Genomic DNA, 6,511 nt, shown 5'->3' on the forward strand with positions numbered 1-6,511 from the left:
ACTTTGGAGGCTTCTAAATATTTTTAATAAATTTAGATTTTTACCCTAAACCCAATTTTTTCGTGAAATTCTGGTTTTCTTGTCCCTACCTTTTCACTGATTTTTTTTAGGTATTTCCCACAAAATTTCGAGGTGGTTATGAAAAAATAGTCGCCAAAACAACAACAAAACAAAAAAATCAACTGACGGTATGCGTTTAATACTAATCTGACCCAAGTGAAATTTAAGATGTACTGCCCATTGAAATTTTGCCTAATATCACAATTTTTTTGCGTCCCTCTTAAACAGACAGAAACGACCGATATCTGCAGTATCCTGATTTAATACCTTTTAATAGTGGGGCAACTTTCAAATCGCAGCACATTTTCCGCTCTTGGCACTTTACAGCTTTAAATATTTCCCATGTCAATCAAAGCCACCTTAAAACCCCACAGACTAACCACAAACGTCGCACAGAAATTCTAAGCTTCTTTTTGGGCTTTGGATCCAGTGCTTAAAAGCATAGGTGTATTTACTGACGGATCACATGTGGAATGCGGAGTAGGTGCAGGGATTATCATGGTGAAAATAAATTTAAAGTTACCCTAGATGCTTAGATAGATGGATATTGATATCGACCCCTTTGCGCGAAATTATCGTATGCGCCAAAAACCAAATTTTACAGGAGAGTATTTTTTTGTAATTTTCAAAATTTTTTGTACTTTATTAATTTTATTTTTTATGATACTTTTGTATGGCACAACTACAATTTCGCCCAAAAGGAAAAATTCAGTTGTATCATGCGAAAAAATATGCAATTAAATTTTAGCGTAATCGTAGAGATTTTAGGTACACTATTTTACCAAGTGATGCATTGTATGGTGTAGAACAAATTTGCATCAAAATGTCAACTTCAAGCAAATGGCACATACAATAATTGCGCACAACGGGAGTCGATATTACGTGGAGGTACCTCTTTCAACTCTAGAGAGAGAGGGAGAGTATTGGAGTTTACAGATTTGGAATATCTACGAACCATTAAAATTCAGAGCTCTGTTAGGGATCCGCAAGGGAAAATGCTTACAAACACACTACTGTCTGCACACGGCACCCAGGGTGTGCTTGTCTCAAGTATCGGCGGAAAATACTTTCTTTACGAGTGCGCGGCACTTGCAGGACTAAGTAAATGTCCCTTTTCCAAACATTTCGTCACAACATTCATACCAAAGTGCAAGCGCCTTCCTTAGGCCGAGAATTTGCACGATTTTCTGTTTTTAAAATGACTAAAATTTTCTAATTACTTGTCACCGGGGTGACAAATTGTTCTACATAGCCAAGTATAATACAAAATACAGTTCCTTTAAATATGAAACTCGTTTGGTAAACTCCGGATTTTGTTACTGGGTGCACCTATGTTGATTACACACATATCTACCCACGTAGCTACACAAGCGTGCGTATCGGGCTTCCCACCGTCTCATAAGTTTTTAATCATGAAATTTCATGAAGAATTTCCTTCCTTCCTTCCGGTGACAATGGCGAAGCGGTTTTTAGCGCGGAGGGGCTGGATTGTGGTATGTTTTCACACAGATATATGCGTGTTATAATGTATTTATGTATGTATATATATAGGGCCATAAATGTGTATATCTTTTATGTATTTGCTTTACACTGAGCAAAGCATGTGTTTGCTTTTGTTTCGATGTTGTACCTCACTCTCGACCTGGGTTACGCCCCAACGCTTGGCTGCTATATAGATTGTATGCATAAACATAAATCCAAGCCCCTTTTTTCAATGCATTGCATTTTACTATGACTGTCCGAAAAACCTGCGGCAGGTGCTTTCAAGCCAAAAAAAAAAACAATAAATGTGCGATGAATGGCTTTAACATAGAGTGCAGTGCATTTGGGGGGCCATCGTTTGAAACACATACCAACATATATACGTACGGGAGTAGTTTCGGGCAGTGGCATTCGTTTTTTTTTTTTGTCTCCATCTTTCGTTGGACAAATGTGCTCCCGTTATCTGTTGGCGGCGATTTTATTGCACAGCCAAGGGTGTTAAAACAATGCCATCACATGAGATTGTTGGCGCTTTCATAAAAATATGCATTCTTCAAAAAAAAAACATTCCACAGCTTAAAACCTATTGTGTACGCATGGCTGCTCTCGCGAACGTTGGCTTAGCTGTATCTAGCTCCGAGCTACTATCTGCTGGCCTGGCTGTGCTATATGCTCACCTTCATGTACAAAAATAAAATAAAATCTTACGTCATCGTGCTTGTATGGAGATAAATATCCTGCAATGCTTGCCTTTAGTAACGCCAATTTATTGCTTTTTTTGTGTTTTATATTTGCATTAAATATTTATAGAGGATACAGACGTATCTTAGGGATTATACAGTTCATTGAAACTTTCAGTGCGAGCTAAGTGGCTTTTTTATGAAACTCGTTGAAGTGAAAGTTTATGCAGAAAATAAATTCAAAGCAATCATGAAATAGTTGTTGAAGCAAATAAAAATGTCACATTCTCTCTTTAGAGCGTATTTCTGTAATTGTTACGAACTTGATTCTGAACCAACCTATCTCTGGCACTGTACCCAAAAGGCTTTCCTTCCAGTGTGCAAGAGAATGCAAACTATCGTCGCTGGTAGCAACTGAAATTTCAATAAAAAAAACGTCGGTACCTAAGCGAGCAGAATGTTCAAAGACCCCGTTGCGCCATGAGCCACTGCAGTCTGGATTTTGAAAAGTTTTTGGAATGGAGATCAAGTGGAGATCGAATACAAATTCCAAGGCCCAATGGCGATTTTCAAGTCTACCTCAATTGAAGAACCAAACCATTCTCTAACAAAAGAACAAATTTTTTGTATGAAAAATAATCTTGAGAAAAGATTGGATATCAATTTGAATTCATAATTTATTAAAAGTTTAGTCGAACCTTCAGAATTTCTCAAAGATTGGAAAAAGAATATAAAGATTATACGACAAAAAAAATTATTTTATATGAAAAAGAATCCGCAACACCCTAGACAAAAAAAAATCTCAAAAATCAACGGTTTCTTTTAGCTATTTGAAACTGGCTTTTTATCAGACTAAAATTTAATGAGAAAAAAATCTGCTTGCTAGAGCGTTTTCAATTCTGAATAAAAAGTTTAAAATTTTTATGATTTTTTTTTACTTGATTAATTTTTGTGAACTTTGTGTAAGCTTCCAAATTTTTATTTATGTTATGAGTGCACTATAGTTTAAATGAAATTTATAAAAAATAAATAAATAAGCATACGTTGCAAACAACCACAGAAACCACATAAATACAAAAAATTTTGCATCAAAATTTCAAACTTATTATTAAGAATTGAAAATGCTCCAGCAAGCAGTTTTGTAGCCCGGTCAATTTATAGTCCCATAAAGTGCAAGTCTCAAATAGCTAAAAATCGTTGATATTTTTTTTTTAAACCTGAATTTCGCACCTATTATTTTGTCCATTAGTGTATATAAGAGTTGCCCACAACCTTCCCACAACTTATCTTCTTTCTCTTCTTTTCATTTCAGATAAAACAAAAAGTGAATATCAAACATAAGTTGGAATAAATTACACAACAATTAAAATATTCAACTTCAACAACTCAGACTGGTAAGTCTACAAAGTATTATTTTTTAATTTCTTTAACTTTTCAAATGCAAATGTCTGCTTTCAACAATCGCAACTCCCTTTATTGCCCATAAAAAATATTCAGCTGCACATTCATACAAATGCTGCTCCTTCATACATATGTATGTACATATGAACGTATACCATGCATATTCAACTCCGCCCAGACAGACATGAAGTGTGAGTGATCATTAAAACGCATTAAAAAAGTAAATTAAAAAACTTGCAAGCACTTCACTTCACCAATCTCAACGCCAGTAAGTAATTTGACTTAATTTCCGCAATTGTTTGCATTACATTCATGCGGCTGCAACTGCGTCAATGTTAGCATGGCAGAGCAGGACAGTATTGCATAATGTTGTCAGCAAAAAAAAAAACATGAATAGACACGCACACACTCGCACACATGCATTTTTTTTTATGTAGTTAATGTAAGCGCACTTGTTTGCATGCGGCAGTAGACCGCATTTGAGTATTTGCATTTGTGCTAATGAAATTACCATTTCGCGGCATTTGTCGCCCGCAATGCGCGCAAATCATTAACGCCAGCAGTGCATTTATGCAACGTTGCAGCAAGTGTGCACATTTTTTTTGCAAACACTCATTTTATTTGTTGGCGTCGCACAGCATCGTTGTCTACCACCCACTGGTGCTTGCAAAAATTGACACTGCTTTTTCGCCCGCCAGCCGCTCTACGAGTATGTAGAGTGGAAAACGTGTTAATGAAATAGATTCGCGTCAACTGCACTGTCAAGTACTTGCATAGGAATTAAGTGACACTTGTTGTGTTGCAAAGTCTTTTTCTTTGTCAATTTTGACGAGTCAAACGTCCTTTTTATGTGTTGGAAGTGTAGTGGCGAGAAATATTCGTATTTACATATACTTTTATTGCTTATAAAGGGCGGAAAAATATGCTACTTAGACTAATTTGGTTAATAATAAATGCAACTGTGGGATGGAGAATATCATAACCACTTGCAAGTGAATAAATTTAAGCATAAAACAAGTGTAGATGTATCAACGATGGTTTCCCTGTTGAGTATATGTGCAGTATATTGCTCAAAAGTGAAGAGCAAAGTAAGCAAGCTATGTAATCAGTACTCTAATTAGCAAAACGCTTTTTTCAAATGTAAAGATTTAAAAAAGAAAAAACCAAAAGCGTTGCAAACAATTGATCTGGTAATGGCATTAAACCACAGACTGACCCCAGACTGATCCATTTAAGAGAAAAAGCAAACAATTAGAAAACTGTGATCTCTTTATTTTTCGAGAAGAACAACCCAATAATATTTAGGTACCTTTTATTTTAGCCTTGAAAATTCACATTTTTCTGTTATGTTGTTAACACAAAAATCCTAATATGAAATAAAAAAATTTATTATTTGAACATTAATAAGCAAGAAAATTTTTATTTTCCCTGAACTAGAGAATTGCCAAAAAATTGTAATTACTAAATCAAAGGGTATATCAAAGAAAAAAACGATTCCAAGCCATTTGTTTTAATTAGAATAACCCCTCTGTATAAAAAACAGAATCTGCCTTACCCGGAGTTTCGCCAGAAAAAAAAATTCACCCGAAAATTTTTTCATCCGCCCATACTTAGTAAATACATGAAAACGACAAGTGAAAAGTGAAATGGTTTGGGGCAAACGAAACTCATGGTAAGGCTGAATATTGTTTTTTAGCCGTCCAATATGATGAAAAAATTCTCTAGAAAATTACTTCAACAATCAGATATTTACTAACTTATCATACAGAAATTTAATATACTTCAAATTTCTACAGAAAAAATTAGTACCTCAATGGTAGTCTTTTGGGAAGCATACATATTCTGCATGGTCTCACTTTGGTATCTTATTTGAGATATATGTATGTAGTAGTAGGTAGTGTTTATGGAAGCATCGGCAAACATGCCTTTAGCTGTTTAAGTGCTGTGTACTGTGGCCTACTTACGCGTAGGCGGGCATGTGCGAGCGTATGGAAAGCACACTGCAATCTAGCCAATACATCTCTATGTTCATGTGAACATGCAAATACCCTGCAGAGAAGCTCCAAATTAGTTAACCAAAATTTATAGTTCCGCACTAGTTCTTTAATGCCATAAACGAACCAGTCCGATACCAACTACATCCCACAACATTTGAAAAGCAACGAAGTGTGGTGCTTTAAAAAAAAAACTAATTTGTTTTACTTTTTAAAACTACTTATCGCTAGCTAAGAGTGTAAAGTTCTAAATTCGCTATTTCCAAACTAGTTTGGCACTTGTGCGTTTCTCTACAGGGTATATATCTTTACACAACTAAATAGTACTCGCATGTACATTTATAAATATTTATTCTTAGCAAAGTAGATTGTTCCGTGCCATAATAAGACAAACGACGACAGCGGCGACAGGAACAAATATCTTTAATACAGGCGTTTTGTCTTTACAAGTAGAAATGGACACAGCAGCACACTTACCTACATACTATACAAGCAAATTTACCTTAAGCCAAAGGACAAGTGCACACTAAAGCACATACCTACTTACGTACATATACATATACTATTGCATGTAGATACGGACATGTTTCAGTATGCGTTGCCCCTTATGTGTGTCGGCGTATTTATCATGCACTTAAGCACATTTATCAGCAACTTTAACAGCTTTGCCATTTAGCTAAAAGACAATTTTCGCTCAATCCCCAAAACGGCATTGGACAACGCTAGTATGCACGTATGTACATATGTATATACTTATGTGAAGATAACGCATAAAACTTGCGCCAGCTAGAAGCACACATTTATTTTTGTGCTTGCATGTATGCACATATGTGAAATATATGTAGATATTGTTACGATTATCCTCGAAACCTTGAGGGATTTCCCAAATATACT

At 35.4% G+C, this 6,511-nt stretch overlaps 1 long non-coding RNA gene across 1 annotated transcript in view; it reads left to right on the forward strand.

Moving 5' to 3' along the window:
- The window catches only part of LOC118737776, a 236,087-nt gene that overhangs the window by 190,888 nt on the left and 38,688 nt on the right, over positions 1 to 6,511 (forward strand). The window contains exon 2 of the long non-coding RNA XR_004992840.1: positions 3,535 to 3,616. This is a non-coding gene — a long non-coding RNA (uncharacterized LOC118737776). The remainder of the gene's footprint in view (positions 1 to 3,534; positions 3,617 to 6,511) is intronic.

This window comes from Rhagoletis pomonella, unplaced genomic scaffold (genome assembly GCF_013731165.1).
Source record: "Rhagoletis pomonella isolate Grant_MI unplaced genomic scaffold, Rhpom_1.0 Rhpom_scaffold_00004, whole genome shotgun sequence".
NCBI lineage: Eukaryota > Metazoa > Arthropoda > Insecta > Diptera > Tephritidae > Rhagoletis > Rhagoletis pomonella.